The sequence below is a fragment of the Drosophila virilis genome, chromosome 4 (assembly GCF_030788295.1).
Source record: "Drosophila virilis strain 15010-1051.87 chromosome 4, Dvir_AGI_RSII-ME, whole genome shotgun sequence".
In the NCBI taxonomy this organism is placed as follows: domain Eukaryota; kingdom Metazoa; phylum Arthropoda; class Insecta; order Diptera; family Drosophilidae; genus Drosophila; species Drosophila virilis.
Window position 1 is genome coordinate 6,273,468 of NC_091546.1, and position 18,585 is coordinate 6,292,052.

At 37.9% G+C, this 18,585-nt stretch overlaps 2 protein-coding genes across 17 annotated transcripts in view; one reads left to right on the plus strand and one right to left on the minus strand.

Annotated features, from left to right (window-relative positions):
- LOC26531773 (uncharacterized) overlaps positions 1-18,585 on the minus strand; it is a 255,554-nt gene that overhangs the window by 55,618 nt on the left and 181,351 nt on the right. For 5 of the 8 annotated variants that reach the window (XR_011416678.1, XR_004304676.2, XR_011416677.1 and 2 more), the window contains one exon: positions 11,676-11,713. The exons of the other annotated variants lie outside the window; for them this stretch is intronic. The gene's annotated coding sequence lies outside the window, so the exon portion shown is untranslated. The remainder of the gene's footprint in view (positions 1-11,675; positions 11,714-18,585) is intronic. 8 annotated transcript variants of the gene reach the window in all.
- CadN (neural cadherin) overlaps positions 1-18,585 on the plus strand; it is a 182,174-nt gene that overhangs the window by 39,796 nt on the left and 123,793 nt on the right. For 4 of the 9 annotated variants that reach the window (XM_032438472.2, XM_032438474.2, XM_032438477.2 and 1 more), the window contains exon 1: positions 3,017-4,424. The exons of 1 other annotated variant lie outside the window; for it this stretch is intronic. The gene's annotated coding sequence lies outside the window, so the exon portion shown is untranslated. Of the gene's footprint in view, positions 1-1,553; positions 1,620-3,016; positions 4,425-18,585 lie in introns of those variants that run through there. 4 more of the 9 variants (XM_032438473.2, XM_032438476.2, XM_032438478.2 and 1 more) reach the window with 2 other exon arrangements.

Below are 18,585 nucleotides of genomic sequence, written 5' to 3' on the forward strand. Positions count from 1 at the left end.
CAAGATTTGGACATGAATTTGGACTAAAAAATATGTGTTCAGATTTGAATGCCGGATTAATATAAAGGGAAAACCATGAATAAAAATCCAAATCTCATAAAAATCGGTTGAGTTTTGACCGAGTTATGGTGATGAGAAGTTTCGACCTATGCCTATATACGAATCCTGAGGTAAGATTTGGACATGAATTTTGACAAAAAAATATGTGTTCAGATTTGAATGCCAGATTAATATAGAGGGAATACCATGGAAAAAAATCCAAACCTAGTAAAAATCGGTTGAGTTTTGAGCGAGTTATGGGGATTGGAAGTTTCGACCTATGCCTATATACGAATCTTGAGGTAAGATTTGGACATGAATTTTGACAAAAAAATATGTGTTCAGATTTGAATGCCAGATTAATATAGAGGGAATACCATGAATAAAAATCCAAATCTCATAAAAATCGGTTGAGTTTTGACCGAGTTATGGGGATTGGAAGTTTCGACCTATGCCTATATACGAACTTGAGGTACAATTTTGAGTCTATATACGAATCTTGAGGTAAGATTTGGACATGAATTTGGACTAAAAAATATGTGTTCAGATTTGAATGCCAGATTAATCTAGAGGGAAAACCATGGATAAAAATTCAAACATCGTAAGAATCGGTTGAGCTCTGACCGAGTTATGGGAATGGGAAATTTCGACCTGGACTTGCCCGTGGCACGTTTTAAATTATCTCAAATCTACCACTGTTGCTGGCAAAATTTTCTAAATTGATGAAACACGTACTCATTAGGTTCTTTCAATGCCTAATCGAAAATAGGCATCGTGATTTTCTTTTAATATATTTATAATTCTTTCTTTTATAGGCTATTAAGAGGCTGCTCTCAAGTTCAACTTGAACTCTTCTACTTACTGTTGGAGAGCAAATCTTTTGGCCAAATTTATTGCTAAATATTTGATTAAAATGACCTTATCCAGTGTCGCTTCGTGCAACATTTATTTGCATTTAAGCTAATTGCAATTCAGTGAAGCTTGCTAAATTTAACTCACATTTCGTATACCTGTCCGTTTGCCACTAAACTTTTGCCAGCTGAACTGTCAACATTTATCCCTCCGGCCCCCTCAAGCAACACACATTTCCCATTTCCACTCTTCTTCATCTTTGGCTCTTTAGTTGCACATTTTAATTCCACAGCTTTGGGTTAATTAATTGCGTTCCTTTTAAATTTGAAATTAAAACAACCTTAACCCGAGACTCGTAGTCTAAACCAACACCAAAACCCTAACCCGTAAGCACAAACCCCATCCAATTTTTTGGTACTTGCTTTTCCCTTGCCCTGGCCCTACAAGTATTGCCAAAAACTTACGCATTGCTGGCGCTTAATTACAGGCATTCGTGGGGTTCTCACACACACACACACACATGCACAGACACCCTGTGCTATTGCGGCCTGCCTGTTTGCAGAGCGTGTCTCTCTTGTATGTGTGTGTTCCATTTGCCAAAACGTTCCGCTTGCGCTCCTTGCCATCCGCAAACGCCAAGTTCCACTCAGAATTCCGTTTGCTGGCGTCGCGTGCGGTGCGTTGCGTGTTTCTTCTGATTGGAAGCCGTTTGACGGTTTTCTTTGACGGTAACGGTACTTCGTCTGTGCGACTGGATCTGCCTATGTGTGTGTGGGTGTGTTTGTGTGTGTAGCGGCTGCAGACTCCGGGACATCTGTGCACAACTCTGCCTAAGTGTGTGTGTGTAAGTGTGTTGTGTGCATTTCCCACTTGGCGTGTTCCCATTTCGCTGCCTGCACTTTTTTCGCCCTTTTTTTGTCGTTTCTTTGGCTAACTTGGTGCCGCCGCTGCAAGTGTGTGAGTGCGTGCGTGCGCGCGTGTGTGTGTGTGTGTCTGTGTGTGTTTACTTCATCATATGGCGCGCATTTTGCGTGCTTCGCTTCCTTTTCCCTTTGCCTTTGTCATTGCCTTGTAGCTGGGCCAACTTCCTGACGCGTCCTTTTTATTATTTTATTTATTTTCATTTTTTATTTGTTTTATTTTTGTTCTTTCTTTTTGCCAACACGTTGATTTCATGCTAAATTTAGCAACTTTATGCGAGCGTTTATTGTGTGCATAACTGTCGCTTCTGGGCGCTCCTTTAAACAGCTGCACATGCAACTTTCTATATGCTTGATATCATATTGTAGCGAATTATAATTTTTAGCTGCGCTGCGCCTCGCTGCACCTACACGTCTCCAACCGCCAGGCGACTCGTTGTGCAGTCAAATGCAAATTTCATTTTATGTTTTTGCATTCATGCAAATCAGTATTTACGAGCATTACTTGGACTGCGCTTTTGCCTGATGCTGTCTAACACCAAACAGGGTGTGGTTTAATGTGTGTGCGTGCGCCTGTGTGTGTGTGTGTCTTGTCAAAGCAGTTAGCAATTCTAGTTAGTAAAGGATACGTACAGGATAATCGTATAAGAATTTCGTATAACTAAGTTACCTAGACAAAATTAAAATTAGAGTTGATAAATTTTTTATGAAGACATGCTTCTAAAATCTAAACCTAATATTCAACAATTTTAGAATATCATTTATTAGATAATGGTGAGGATATGCTTGAAATTATTAAAGACATAACAAATCTAAAAAGGATATATAATAATAATTAATCAAAATAATTATATGAATTATGTTGATAGTAACTATTAAAAGTGTTTAAAATAAATACATAAATAAGCAATAATAAAAATAAATATTTAATTAAAAAAACTTTTTAAAATAAAGTTTTTCATAATTTTGCTTTAATTATTTTCATTTTATTTTGACTTAGTTTTTATTATGTTTGAACATATTTAAACTGTGATTAGTTTCTCATTTATTTGTATGCCTATTTTACATAATTTTCATAATAAATATTGCCAGTATTCTGAGCTGATTATATGTACATAAAAAAAAAGTAATCAAAGAACTTGTTATCCATGTTTTATAGCTCAACAAATATTAAACAAAACATGTGCTCAGCAGCAATTTGTTTTATTTGCCATAACTTTCACAACTCGTTAGGAAAGTCCAAAAAGTTCTGATATTTTAACACCATTCAATTTACTTTATCAAGTTTGTTTACTTTTCGAACTGCCCTACCTAAGCAACACTTACTAATTGGCGAAGTTGGAGAATTTTCACACCAGAACATTTAACTGGCAACCCTTCAAAGTTATCAAATGCAGCTGGCTAACAAATTTTAATAAAAGTAACTAACAAAAATAAATAATATCTGGAACCTCATGTTCTAGCGGAAACTCATGAAAATGCAGGATATTACACAAATACAGATAAACGACAACAACACGAAGTAAAAGATGAAGAAGAAGAAGGACATTGCATAGGCTAAAGCTGAGAGTCTAAGTCTAAGTGGTATAAACGAAATGTAGGAAGTCAGGAAGTTTCATCTGCGGTTGGCATGAGACCCAACTGTGAATAACAGCAGGATGTGCGCCTCTAAGGATGTCCAAAGACCAGCAAACAGATGATGGGCCGTGCGCGCGCTCTCTCGCTCCCTTTCTATCCCTCGCTCTCTCTCTCTCTCTCTCTCCTTCGTCGTCTAGCTAGCCCGGTCTCTCGCTCTCTGCTCAGCTCGCTCATTTCGAATATATTCCAATACGCTCTCGCTGCACATTTTGGTGGTGGGAAATTTTCCGTTTAGCCTAGGCAGTTGAAGATTTTCACAATTTTCATCGGCTCTGAGGACTTTTCCAGACTGCTGGCCGCTCATTGTGTCGATTGAGTTGCTTGTGACAGGACAACGGTGTCGGATAGTCAAAAGTTTGGCTTCTAGAGCTCAGCATTAGCGCGCACCGACTGAATGCAAAGGATATACAGACACGGGCCGTACCGCTGCTCTCTGCCCGCCGTCGCTCCACATGCATAGTACATAGGCGCAAAGCGAAACTTATGTGTGTGCCTGTGTGTGTGTGTGCGTATGTCGCGTCGCGTGTGCGCGAGTGTGTGTGCATGTGTGTGCGTGTGCTTGTGTGTGCCAGCAAATGAGCACAGTGAGAAATTGTTAAACAAAATGCAAAAATAATTCATGTTTCTGAATGTGGCGCAAAAATAATACAAATTAAATATTTTAACTGCAAATGCGAAATCAAATCCCAAATATAAATAATTATATATATATATATGTGTTTGGATTTGTATATGTAGCAAGTGTCGTTTATTGTGAAAAATGTGCCAGCCAGTGTGATTTCCAGTGATTGCAAACTAAACAAAGCAATCGGAAAAGCGACAGAAAAACTCGCCGCGTAGAAAGCTGCACACAGTTGAGAAGAGGCAGCAGCAAACAAAAAAAAGAAGTAAAAAATTCCAAGCACCACATGAAAATCAATAATTTTCGGATTAGTAGCTGTTGTTGGTATTTCGGCAAAAAGGATTCAAAACAAAGTAAGCAATAAAAACAAAGTACATATATGTTTTTTTTTTGTTTTTTGTTCAATAATACCACAAAGTGAAAGTGAAGTACAAAAGTCTCGGCGCGATTCCAACTGCAAAGCAAAGTTGCACAATAATTTGTTTAAATAATTTAAAACTTTTCAGCAGCAGCTTAAATTTAGAGTAGTTATTTTTTTTAGTTGGCGCTTAAAATAAATTTATTTATTTGAATTTTAAATATTTTTGTTACCTGTAGCAAGCGTGCCAAAAAATGATATCAAATTTGTTAACGCTCTGTTTTATTTAGTGCGGGTGTGTGTGTTCGTTTGTGTGTGTGTGTGTGCGCGCGTAGTTGAGGTTAACACACCTTAGACATATACACACACGTCGCACACACACACACACACACATGCACAGAGAGCGCGCGTTGGGGCTCTCGACTCGCTTCTCTTGCTCTCGCTTTCTCTTTCTCTCTCTCTCAATTTGGCAGCCCCACACAGTTCTGGGCTCTGCTCCTGTGCGTATGCAGCAGTTTTTTGTGTGCCCCCCTCTTGGCGGCAGGCATGAAAAATCGATCGATTCCGCTCGCCTGCCCCCCAAATGTCCCACCACGTCTGACGCTACAATAATGTGCGACCGGATAGCCGAGGGCAACCTCCCCACAGGAAAGCAGGACCCTCCCCACGACCCGGCTGCCGCGCTTATCAGCTAGTCGAAATACTCCATTTGTAGTATTCGTACTATGCAAAGGAATTGGCAGCACTGTCTGCAAAATTTCTACGAGTACTACGCACATGCACATGTGTGTGTGTGTGCGTGGGTGTGAGTGTGTACTTTTTTTTGTTGGGGTGCTTTTTGCGCATTTCTCATTCCAGAGAGTTGCGAATGCTTTGCAGACTTGACGTCCTGCGCTCTCTACCTTCACTCTCTGGCACTTTTGCCCTGCTTCTGCTGCTGTTCCCCCTGCTGCTGCTTCCTCGTGCTGCCTCGGTTGCGGCCATGTGCTCTGCACTTGTTCTTGGCATTTTGCTTTTGCTTAGCTTTTCTTGCCGGTTTTTTGTTATTTGCTTTCATGTTTGCTTTTGTCGCTGTCTTTATAAGTGGCTTCAAAGAGAGGGAGAGAAAGAGAGAGAGAGCAAGCGCTCCTCAACTGTCTGAACAAATGGCGAAATTATTGAAATCAAACGAATTTTTGTGTCTGGAATGTTTTGGAAATTTCGAATTTTCGAATTTTCGAACATTGCTAAAAATCCTATAAATCATTTTTTTTTATAAACTGCTTGAACCTTAATAAAGCCCAAAAATCGCTGCGCAAATTGTTTGTCAAAAATTTCGTTTGATTGAAAAACTTATATAAAAAAAATAAGATGAAGAAACTAATAACTATAATTCAAGAGTCAATAATAACAGCAACAACAACAGCAACTTTAATCTAGCAATTTGCCAGCAATAATGTAATCAGTAAATTGCGTCTACACTTTGGGGCGAAAATAAGAAAATAAATAAACCATAAAAAAAGAAAAGACAAAGCCTCAAAGCGTTACGAAGATGCTTTACGAAAAAAAAAAAAAAAAACAAAATAATATATACATAAATCTACGTGCCAGTCAGAAAATAATAAAGCCGCGTCTGAGCAACAGACAGTGAAGCATGAGCAAAGTGTGGCACAAGACTCTGGTGCACAGTGGTGCGAGATTGGGTGTAAAGGCTAAAGAAAAATTGTTCCACTTAAAAATGAATAAATAAAATGCCAGACAAGTGTCTTAATCTTTGCAAACAAGCAACGCGTGGGTTGGGGACTTAAGTACCAGACGAAGCTTTTCGATTTTTGTAATATTTTTGATATTAGTTGGTATTTTCAACTGACATCGATAAGATATATATAAATATACGTATATATATTTTTTATTAATATGTATATTATCTAGTTTTAAAGAATTGGCAAATTCAAACGCTTTGATTTTAACAGTTTTTTAGAGAAAAACTGTTTTATTTTAAACCTTGGAAAAGTTTGATAAGCGTAAATAAAGCAACATTTTAAAAAAATTGGGAATTTTTCTGAGAAATTCAAAAATTTTAAATTAAATAAACATAATAAAAAAGAAGAGTTTTGGTCATTTGCATATTTTATGCGCAATAGATTTCCAGCTAGAAGAAAGGTATCTTAGATTTTAAGCGACGCTTGGCATTAATAATAACCTAGCTAATAGGCAATTTTTTAGGTTTATGTTTTGAATAACATAAAAAACATTAAGAGAATTATAGAAAATATATCCAATTGCTTGCTCTATGACCACACTTTTCTATCAACCCTTTTCATTCATGCTTGCTCCACTGTGCACCGCTTTGGACCATTGACAGCCATTGGCAGTTGTGTTGATGTTATCGCCTTGGTCCACATCCACCAACCAACCGCCAATGCGCTGAGGGGGCTTTCAACGGTGTGGGAATATTTCAGACAGCAAAAGCAACAAAAACAAGCCTAAAACTTCTTGCCACCTCAGAGCTTTGATATTTCCTCTCGTTGCTGTAGTTCTCGACCAAGTCAATATAATTGACTTATCTGCTGCATTGCTACGGTCTGAGCCAAAGACGCCAAGTTGCCGCCGCCGCCGCCGTCGCCGATCGCAGTGGTTGATGCTGTTCTTTTGAAGAGGCCTCTTCGTGAAGAGACCTCTTCGCTGCGGTTGGCAACCTGGCATAATAAAGCTCGCTGGCCTCGTATTTGACTTATTGCGGTCGGAACTGGACGTTACACAAAAAGAATTTCATTGATCGGGTCGAAAAAAAAAAGAGAAGAAAGAAGAGAAACACGTGAAATATTGGGTCATAACTATTGATTGGGTTTGCCTGCGCCTTTGCGGTCAAATTGAAAGCAAAATATAGAAAAGTAGAAAAAAAAACGGCAAATAAAAAATTATGTTTATGCAAAATATGCCCATCCCCATAGATTGCCGACTTCCTTCTGGGTGCCGCAGCCTCTGCCATAAAATAATTATCATTGATGCCGCAGTTAATTCTTTCATTTTTTTGCTGCTCTTCAGTCCGCCTCAGTCTGCCTCTAATTGTCTATATCAAATTCAGTTATATGATACGCAATTTTCCACTCACAGCGACAAGTCAAGCCGCAAATGCAATTTGTTTGAACCCTAACCCAAAGTTTAGCTCTGCGTCGCTGTTTTTCCTTCTGCTTCGCTCTACGCACGTCTCAGGCATTTGTTCTGCTGGAAATCTTATATAGAAAATGTAATTTTCTTTTTATTATTGTTTACATTTTGCAAAATATACAATTTATTTGTGTGACCTCGAAGCAGAATTTCGAGATGCACGTTAAAAATTTGCATGCGACGAGTTCGTGTGTGCAAAATGTTTAAACAATTTTTATTACTAGACTTTTTAAGAATTTGTAAAATCTGGCGGGGCATAATTTTTGTGGGTATCTACCCAAATTATGAAATTTTCAACTTTATTAAAAGAGAAGAATAAGTTTAATTCCTTTTTTTAAATTAAAAAAATTGTGAGTTTTTCGTCAATTTTTAAATCATTTAAATGTGTTCATATCAAAATAAAGACAACCTCTGAATAATTTTGACAAAGGATATATATTATTATTGAAAAATAATTCATTATAATATTTCGTAAGTAAAAAACTAAAGTTCATTATAATAAGAATAAACTAATTTATTTTATATACGGTAAAAATCAAACCTCATTGCCCGCTTTTACCTTCGTGTTTAAAGGCGTGGCAATATAATAGGATATAATATATTATAATTAGAATTGCGTATTGTAAGATTTTCTTTAGCATATTTTTCATTCATTACATGCCCATGCCCCGCCGCCAGATGCATACATATTCATTTATTTATTTGTCTGAAGTTTCAATTTTATGTGCTGTTTGACAGACGGCCGTATCGGTATTTCGCTTGGATATTCCAAGGGCTGGCCATATTTAATGCCAATAAATCTTTGTTTGCCTGTCTTTTGGTCTTGCTGTTTTTTTTTTTTTTTTTGGCCTGCACGCCTTCTGTGCGCCTTGTGCTCGCCTTTGAGGCTGGCGAAATAAAATTGAATCTTTATGAATGAAAATTCCGCTTAATGCATTCGTCTCGGCCGCTGCGTTGTCCACACATGTGAGCCGCATGTTCTCAGTGGCCGGATCTCAATTCCCATTCTTCAAATTGACTGGGTTACTCTTAAGATCGGCATTTTAGAAATGTGTCTCATGGCATTTGCTCAGTTTGAAGCATGCAATATATTTATTTTGCTTGATTTTTGTTTGGTTTTCTAATGGAATTTCATAATATTTGCATTGGCAACTTCCGCTCTGGAAGCGCTTTAAATGCTAACGAAGGCCTCACAAAGAGTCGAACACCCCCAATTCGCATTGCCATCCATTCTTTTTTTTTTTTTATTTTTTTTTGTAAATACATTTTCCACTGCATTCCGCTGCTAATTGACGACAATTAAAATTTATTAGCTGGCAACAGCAATTAAACGCAAGACCCGCACGCAATTTGCAACGCTCCGAGCAAAAGAAGATTTTATAATTTCCAAACAAAAATGCATAAAAAACTTGAAGTTTGTAAATTGACAAACTTTTTTATATTTTGGAGGGTATCCAGTGGAAATTAATATAAAAAAATAGTTGGGTAAATTATTGTTAGTTTCCTAAGATTGCAAACTGAATGTAAATTCGATTGGAAGAGAAATATATAATATTTAACTATAACTTTTTTTATTTAAGTAGTGAAGATTTAAAGCCTGAAATACTTTTTAATCTGAAATTTTAATATTGAGAACGACTTAAAAATGGTTCGTTAGCAAATTCCTTAACCAGTTCCCAAACATTTTCCTTGGAATTACGTAATAAACTTGTGAAATGTTTGAGAAATTGATTTATTTATAAAAAGAATCCCAAGTGCTTGCTGGCGAAGCATTGAGTACCTCAGTTTGAAGGTTTAGAAACACGGTACAAAAAAAATGTATATAATTTTTGTTGAGCTAAATCAGGCTACGGCTCCAGTTGAGGAACTTCCTCAAATTATTATATACGCTATCTAAAAACTACATCTTAGCGTGCATTTGAATAAAATATAGCTGCAAATCATTAGGGAAAATTATAAGCCATTATAATAGATTTCTGTTTATTAACTAGAACTAAGCGAAGTTGTTCGTATCTCAAGCTTCATGCTAAATAATCTTTTGATTTGTTATTCAATGAACAAGCTGAGAATTGGTTCACCGAGCTAGCTCAACATTGCTTCGAAGCTTAAGCTTAGCAAATATTTAAACTTTGCTCCTAAAACTCATATTGTAATTAATTATTGTTTCCTTTGTGAGTTTTTAAACTACGCTCAGTTCGCATATTTTTGGCAGCATTTCTCTGCGACTCTTTGTTTGCCCCGAATGGCGAGTGGAGAAGTGCGGAGTGTGGAGCCTGGGCTGGCCAGGGCGCATCCACTCGACAATCAATCACACTTAAGTGGCTGCAGCAGCGGCAGCTTGAGATGGCAGCCGGCATTAGCAGCTAATCTGCATATTGTGTCAAATGGAAAATATGCAGCAGCAGCCACAACTCGACTCGAAGTTTATTTATTCGCCAAGTGGCACTTGCAACAAATTGCCAGCAGCTGCAGCTGCAGCTGAGGCAAATGAAAGCTGCGGGTCGCTAAAGTTTTGCCCCAAAGACAAAGACAAGAGCTTGGATGGGCACAAAATTAACACTGCGCTACATGAACGAAAGAAACTGCAAAAATCATAGCAAACAAATGAAAATCAATAGAAATTGCAACCCTAAGCAAGAAATCATAGTGTGACCAGAGCCAAAGGCAAAGGCAAAGTCTCTGTGCCGGGTGATTGCCCTCTTTGCCGGCTCTGCGGTTGTATTTAAGGATATGCTGCCTATATAGTAATACACACACAAATATATATATTAGTATGTGTATGTGTGTGTGTGCGTCTAACCCAGCATCCTTTTGCCAGGCAGGCACAATTCACATGTGATATTTATGTGCGCTCGCGCGTCGCATCCTTTTTATTGTACTCTACAGCAGGGTGGCAATAACGAAGAGTGGAAGAGAGGAAGAGCGAAAGAGGGGGCAGGGGTGTACGGCTGGTGACGACAAATGGCAACCTGAGTGCGGCAATACTTGTGATAAATCTGTACAAAGAAATTAAAAAAAAAAAATATGAGTGGTTGCGACACATACACACAAATTCAGGCACAACTCAGGTGCCCCCTCAGGCACCCCTCAGATGAAACAATACAAAAAATAAACTGAACTCGGGTGCTATAAAAATGTAAAATTCATTCAGAACAGCCGCAACAACAACAAAGGAAGAAGAATAAAGAAGAAGTGACAGCAACAGCGTGACTGCGCATAAATACGTGGCCAAATAACAAAGCTGTGAGAAAAAGAGAGTAAGAGAGAGAAAGCGAAAAGGAGAGAGAGTGAAAAAAGCTACAGGAGTGCGGAAGAAGCTGCCGAAGAAGTGCACCACTGCAGATAATCATTGGAATTGCCAAAGGACAGCGCAAAAATGTTAGTTCTTAGCTTGTGCTAAGCCTGGGATAAATGTACCACATAAAACATGTTGTGATTTAGAAGAGAAAGAAGCTTTAGAAATGTGAGTAAATCAAGCTTGGGACATAAACCAAAAAGTGGAAGTGCGCCATTTGGGGGTTCCCGATAAGGGGTTACCCAGAACCTTTTTATACCAATACTAACTGAGAGATTCAAACGAAAAAACAGAATATCGAAATCGTTTTTTATCGATTTCTTGGAAACGGGCAAGTTATCGATTAGCAGAAACAAACTAGTACTGCGCGAGCACTCAAAGGACCTACGTTTTCAAGTCTCAAGCTCTTATAGGGTTCTGATATCGAAGTGTTCATACAGATAGATGGACGAACAGACAGACAGACAGGCATGGCTAATTTGACTCGGCTATTGATGCTGATCAAGGACATATATACTTTATGGGCTCAAAGATGCTTCCGTCTGCCTTTTACATATAGTTGCACAAAACTCTTTTTAGCCATTTTCAATGAGTAAAACAAACAAGAAATTTGTCAATTAGGGATATAAGAATAGGTATTTCCTTGCCATTATAGTTTGGACTGCAATAGACTGTTGCAGCTCTTAAAGTATTTTTGTGCACCAAACAACTCGTAATAAATAATTTACGAAATGCGCATAAAAATAATTAAAATTCTTGAATATTAACCATATAAAACTGGAGCTTTCGTAAGCGGCTTACCCGAAAACAATCCGAATTGATGACAGTTCAGCATTTTCCTGGAATTAAATAAATTCAGCTTTATTTAACATTTTCCAACAGCTGTAAAACATTTATATATTTATTTAGGTAACATATTAATTCCCATTGGTGTACTTTGCTTGATGTGACATCGTTTATTTTTATATGTTGCTGCAATGCCAGGCAATTAATTGTTGCCGTATTGCCACAGGATTCGATTTTCAATTAAATTAGTGTTCGGGGCTTTTGGGGGCATTAAGAGTGCGGCATGTTGAGAGTGCAGCAGCTACAGCAGGGAAAAAATAAATACAAATAAAATCACTCTGCTAAATGGAATGCAAACAAAATGCTCTATAAAAATGCAAATATTTAACCTTGATGCTAGTTACACAATGCGACCCGAACCGAATGCAACCCCCGCATGCAGCATGCCGCATGCCGCAGCCACACACGTGAATGTTGCTGTTGCACAAGTTGAATGGCCTTTTTAACTTGTGCATGGAAACAGTCGCCCCTTCGTTGCGTGGCAAATGCATTCGCATTCGTATTGATTCGAGGCGAGGCGAGGCAAGTCACTTTTTCAATTCGCAAACGCCTCCCATCGCTCACCCCTGCCGCATCGACAGAGCGTTCTACTTTTGCTTGCTTTGTGCATTTTCTTTTTGTTTAAATTCAATTTTAGTACATTGCACTTTTTGCGATGCGACGCGACGCGACGTCAACGACGACGGCCATGCCGGAAGTGCGGCCTGCCAGCGGCGGAAGGTGGCAACGTGCAACGGGGGCAATGTGAAAGGGCGCCACAGACAGGCAGACAGACAAACAGGCAGACAGTTGCAGTCATAGCTGTTGCTCTTGTTGTTGTTGTTGTTGTTATTCTTTTTGTTATTGTTTTTGTTATTGTTATTGTTTGGGCACACTGCCAGCAGCTCTTCCAATTTGTTGCTGCACTTGGGATAGCCCCAAGTTCTCTATTTTCTTTTAACCCTGCACCCATGCATAATGTCTAGAAAGGGTATTTTGTATGTGTGGCAACAGTCGATAATCTATAAAGATCAGCATCTAAAGACTTCTCTTTGATAGTCTTTATGATCTCCGAGACTAGTTTAGAAAATTTGGTATGTGCTTATTGGTAGACTTTAGTCAGAAGAAAATTATAACAGACTGCATTTGCGTTTCGCCTTTTGTAGAAAAAAAATAGATTGACGATACTATGCGGTTTTCTGTATAACAGTTATATATATATCAAATTGGGGAATATATTTTAGGCTCCCGTTTAAAATGGCATCAGTTTTCCATAACACCCCCCCGCTAATCGTTAAATATATATTTGTGATAACCCACTATATTTACAGGGAATCTTTTAGGCGAGCTGTCATATGCATGCTTATTTTGTTTTTTTTATTTTTGGACACATTTCATGCTTGATTCAACAACACTCAACAACAAAGAGACGACGAAAACAAAACAAAACAACAAACATTTCTTATTGGCAAAAATTTGAAATTTCTATAGCTTCTTCCGAAACCTTTCAAATCGATGCATGTAGTTTGTGGTTCCTTAAGCATTGCATGTAAAACGCAACACAAATACAACACACGAAAAATTACTTAATTCGATTGCTGAAACAATGTAATCAGCAATTGGCCAAGTTCTGTTGAAGCTCTCTTGGCCCTAATGGCACTCGAAGGCATTTGCCAGACACACGCAAAATATTTGCCCATTTTCTTTTGCTTTGCCCATTGCGAGCTGTCTGCAAATTTAATTAAGGTGTTATTACCTCTAGTCAACACCTTGCAGGCGTTCGCATCGGCAACTGTTACAGAAGAAAAAAAGTTAATTTCCAGAAAACAGCTTCCAGGAAGGCAGTTAAGTGGCGGCACAAGCTAAACGAAGGCGTAGCTCACGAGCTGCTGTTCCTTGGTTTTCATTCCAATTTAATTGCTCTGTTCGAATATGGTAGCTTAAGTCTCGTTTTGATCAAACAAATTGTGATTACAGCACACGCAAAAAGGGAGCGAGCAAGAAGTGAGACTGGGAGAGAGAACACATTCAATGCCGCGAAGGGCGTTAGTTAATGAGCTTATAATGATAATCGGCTTGGTATGCAGGCAAATATATTCCCAAATTATAAATAATCATATTAGTAATGAGCTTTGTTTTAGTTGTAACTACAAATATTTTGCTAAATAGATTATACAGCCTAACTGGAAAATAATACAAGCTCGTTTGAATAAATATTTAATATACTATTCTATATCCAGATTTATTTAATGTTAAAGCTCACTTATTTATGTCCATATAAATATATTATTGAAAAATAATAATCAGCATATTAAAAGCATTTGCCTTTCGATTGCTTAATAAAAATAATTTGTCTTAGTCTATTACTTCTTGAAAACTTTTCTTTCATTAAATTCATTCGAACTTGTTGCAAATATAAGCCCAATAAAAAAGCTTTCTTTTAAAACTGATTGAACAACTCCCAAGCTGCTACCAGTTTTTGTTTTTGCTTGTATTAAATGTTGAGCGTCTTATTTTTACATCTCTTAACAGCCAATAAAATAACCTTACAGCTGTAGTATGACACTTGGTTATGCTTTTAATAATAACCAATTCTTAAAATCCGTCTTAGCACTGAATTTATTTTCTATGTCGAACTTCTGTTAACAATTTCTTCATTTCGAGCACTTCATATTAAAATCTGCGGCTTAATCGTTGAGTTATGAATAGGCTGGCTCTACTATATCAGCATTATGAGGTGTAAACGAGCACAAACAAGACAGGTAGTTCAGGTAGGCGCTTACCTTAGACTGACATTATCAACAGTCAAGCGAGGCTCTTGAGGGTCAATCTTAAGCGGCTTACAGCTCGTCGGGCTCAGTTATCATTATCGCTGAATTCCCAATTAGTTGGATTCACTCCTCGAGCCGAGCCAGACCGGGCTGAGCTGAGCTGCATATGCGGGCAGTGGGCGTGTCACCAAATGTTGTTAACACATAATTTGTAGGCTACCTGGCACCGACGACTCGAGGAGCCGACAAACGAGTCAAAAGTATCGCGTTACCTGTGCGTGCCGCAAGACGAGGCAGCAAGTAGGACGGACTCTTGGGCTGTCTGTGCTACTGTGTTTACCCTTTCGACGGGAATTTCTTTACTTTTTTTTTTTTTTGAAGCTGGGGCCCTTCGCACATGATATGCAAATATTTGCGTCTACATTGTCCGGCCAAGCCTTTTCGGGCTGAGGCAGAAAAGTGCGTAATGACTTTATTTATGAATACGATTCCCGGCCAGAGACAATAGCTCCCGAGGCGTAATTCAGCCAATATTTGCATGACAGCATAAAGGAGGCCCGCTGGCAGACCTCTTGGCCTATTTGTTTAAGTCTCCAGTGTATATTTTCTCATTTTTTTATTTAATATTTTTGCAAGTGTTGACGGGCCTTGCAGCCAATAAATAAGCGCTGCATTAACGAGTTTTCTCTGAATTTTACAGATTAAAAATATGTCGGCTCGTATATCATCTTGGAATTTAAATAGTTAAACAACAGCTCAATTAATCACTGTCTGTTCAATTTCTCAAAAAAAGGGCGACGCTTGACATTTTCCCTGCACAGACCACAATTGGGCAAGTTGAATACGGGGCAACGAGAGGTGCTGTGTACACGTTCCTGTTTTCCTGTGTCCAATTCATGTTTGATGAAGCACCTCGGGGCGGAAATAATAGGCGACCCTCAGTCGCAGTTCCCCTTGTGCAGACCCAGTTTTAGTCACCCCTAGCTCAAATAGGCGCCGCTCCCGAATAGTGGCCCTCGGCTCAATCTAAATATTCCCCGCCGCTGTCTGCTTTCTATTTATTTTCAAATGTACGCTGTGGTTGACTACCTGTGTGTCAGTGTGTGCGTGTGTCTGGTCTGTGTGTGTGTGTGTTGTGCTTTGGGATTTGTGAGCAGATTTGCGCGTGTTTTTGCCCGCCCCTGTAGGGGCTTACGCTCACGTATTGTGCGTCTGTTTGTGTGTGCCACGCGCTACAGAAAACAACAAAATAGAAATCCTTCCTTTTGACAGGACCTCGTATGCGCGTCGTCGCCTTTGATAAAGTGCTCTTGAATATTTTATGGCAACCAGAACAGACACTCTGTGTGTCTGTGTGCGTGTGTGCTCTATTGTATGCTTTAAATTTCCTGCTAAATGCTTAGTTTCAATTTACATAATATATTCTCGCAGGGGTTGCGCCCGCAGTTTCTGCCAAAACATAAAAAAATAGATTGAATTTTGTATAATTTAATAATCTTTTTTTTTTTCTTCTGTTAATGGTTTTCACGGAAAAGGATATGCACGTTGGGGCATGCAGTTTGTTGAACTCTATCTAGCTCAAAAGGTTGTGTTTCTCCTTTTTTTTTTAACTATGCGCCTCAAATTTATGATGCGTGCTCAAATATTCGTATGCTTTTATAATATTTAATAAATAGGCCCTTTGTGTGTGTGTGTGTTTTTTTTGTGCAGGCAACATTTGGTTTTTTTGGTATATGTTTTGAAAAATTATGAAGTAGCTGAGTTATATTTATGTCGCTTGTTTTTAACTTCTTGCAAATATTCTAAAATTCTTATATATATTTTCTAAAATATGTTCCCACATATATATATTTTAAGATTTTAGATTAGGAATTGGATGTAATCAGATAAAAATTTTAATTAAAAGGAGAGAGCATGTGACTTATTTAATCAAGCTGATGTTGATGTTGACGTGATACAGTTAGCTGAGGAATTGAGAGACAAAGCCAGGCAGACCTAACAGCCGCAGGCAAGCTTTATGTACTTAATTGAAGTAAGAAATCAAGTCTAGATTTAAGTTTAGAAAACTGCTTCATATATAAGCTTAGCGATTTGCCATATACAAAAAAAAACGAGTTAAAATATTATAAATGTAAAGCAAAGTAGCCCATTTTTCTTAGACTGCATGCCTTGATATTATGGCAGCAAATATTCCCCAGTAGCAATTTGGCACCGGGAAATTTGACACCCAAGAAACACATAAAATGCCCAACTCTATGACGCATTCCTATAGATTATTTACGAGCTGTGCTTTCGACGCCCACCCGAAATTGCCATTCACTTTCGACGCCTTTGAGCTTCAGTTTGGCTTAACGACTTTGGCTATTGTCAACATCTATTTATTTCTCACCTTCTTTGTTTATCTATGGGTCCGCATCTTAATTGCAATTAGCTATGAAAATGTAACCATAAAACGGTACCAGACTCTTCGGCAAACCAATCTGTAACGGGTCTATCTATGCGATCTGCTAATCAGTTGCCTACTTACTAGGCAGCTACTACTACAAATTATCCAGTGTTTGTCATTTGCATAACTGGCTGCTGCTTACCACTAATAAACCCGTTGCTCTTGTAACAAGCTATCGCGATCAATGTTTATAAATCATATACGATTTGTTTGGCCTCTTTGTAAAGCTCTTTCGGTTTCAGTTTCGGTTTGAATTGCCGAAAAACCTAAATAATTTCATTGTTTTCACTAATTTGATTGGCGTCAAAAATTCATTTGAAATTCGCAGCGCTGCTGATTAATCAAAAAGTGGTTTTGTTATACCCTGCAAACGTTTAATGAGGGTTATGCACAGTCGTGTGAGTTGTATGAGACGGGTTTAGTAAGTCAAGAGCTGAGTCATCGCAGTTCAGCTGCAAGAGAGTACATTTTGTATGGTTTTCCTATACCCTGTAAGCGATAAATAAATGTTATGGTAATGTGTGTAACTGGTATGAGACGGATTGAGTCTGTCAGCAGCTGAGACATCTCAGTACAGCTGTAAAAGGTATATGTCACGCATTTAGATTATTTTTTCTAGACCCTGTAAATGTTCTACAAAGGTTATGCATAGTTGTGTAATTGGTATGAGACGTGCTGCACCTGTCAAGAGCTGAGTTATCTTAGTTCAGAGCTACATATAATACATGCGGTATGTAAGTCGCGTAGTATATCCAATTTATTTATAAATTCAGAGAACTCCATTTGCTCTCCTTCAAATCAATCAATTTTTATTAGCAAAACTTTGTGTTATATTACTTTTTAAGTTTTTAGTTTGACCTGTATTTTTTCTTGCGAGTGCTTTAGAGCTTAGCTACAGGGTATCTTGCAGCCACAATTTTAGTTGTAACATAATTTACCAGCATTTATTTACTTTTTTTTTTTGTACCAGATAAACGCAAATTTTTAGTGGCACTTAATTAAAAGCAAAGATAAAGCGAATAAAAAACAAGTTTCAAGTCTTACGAAAAACGCGCCTTTTACACAGCAATATGCACAGCGCTTCTCTTTGGCATAGCTGCATAAATTATATACAAATATATATATATATATATACATATATATTGGAATTTGATTTGGTTTATATATGTATATATGCATACATTCAAATGATTGATGCGTAATGCCAGCCAAAAGCCATACAGAGAATTACAAAAGCGAGCAAAAATGACGACCGCTTTGCATAAAAGCTGAAATACACTGCAAGATTTATTGGGGCAAGTTAAATAAATGCAGAAATTGTATTTTATATGCCATAAATAAATAGTGAGTTTTTTATATGTACAACATTATGTTTATATGATTTATACAAAATTATATAAATATGATTTAAACATGCCATCTCTAGATTGTTTATATTAAACGTTTTCTTTTTCCATTAAAATAATGAATAATTAAACAGTCCACAATTCAATTATTTCCTCAAAACAGCTCTAGTTATTATCAAACTTTCGTTTTTTGTATATATATTAATATGTTTTAATCCAAGCTTTAGGGCAAAGGCAAAGCTCTGTTGTTGTCCGGGCAAGGCTTATAATATGTTTTATTTTGCCACGCCCCGAAGGGCAGCTAAGCTGAGCATTTGCCTGCG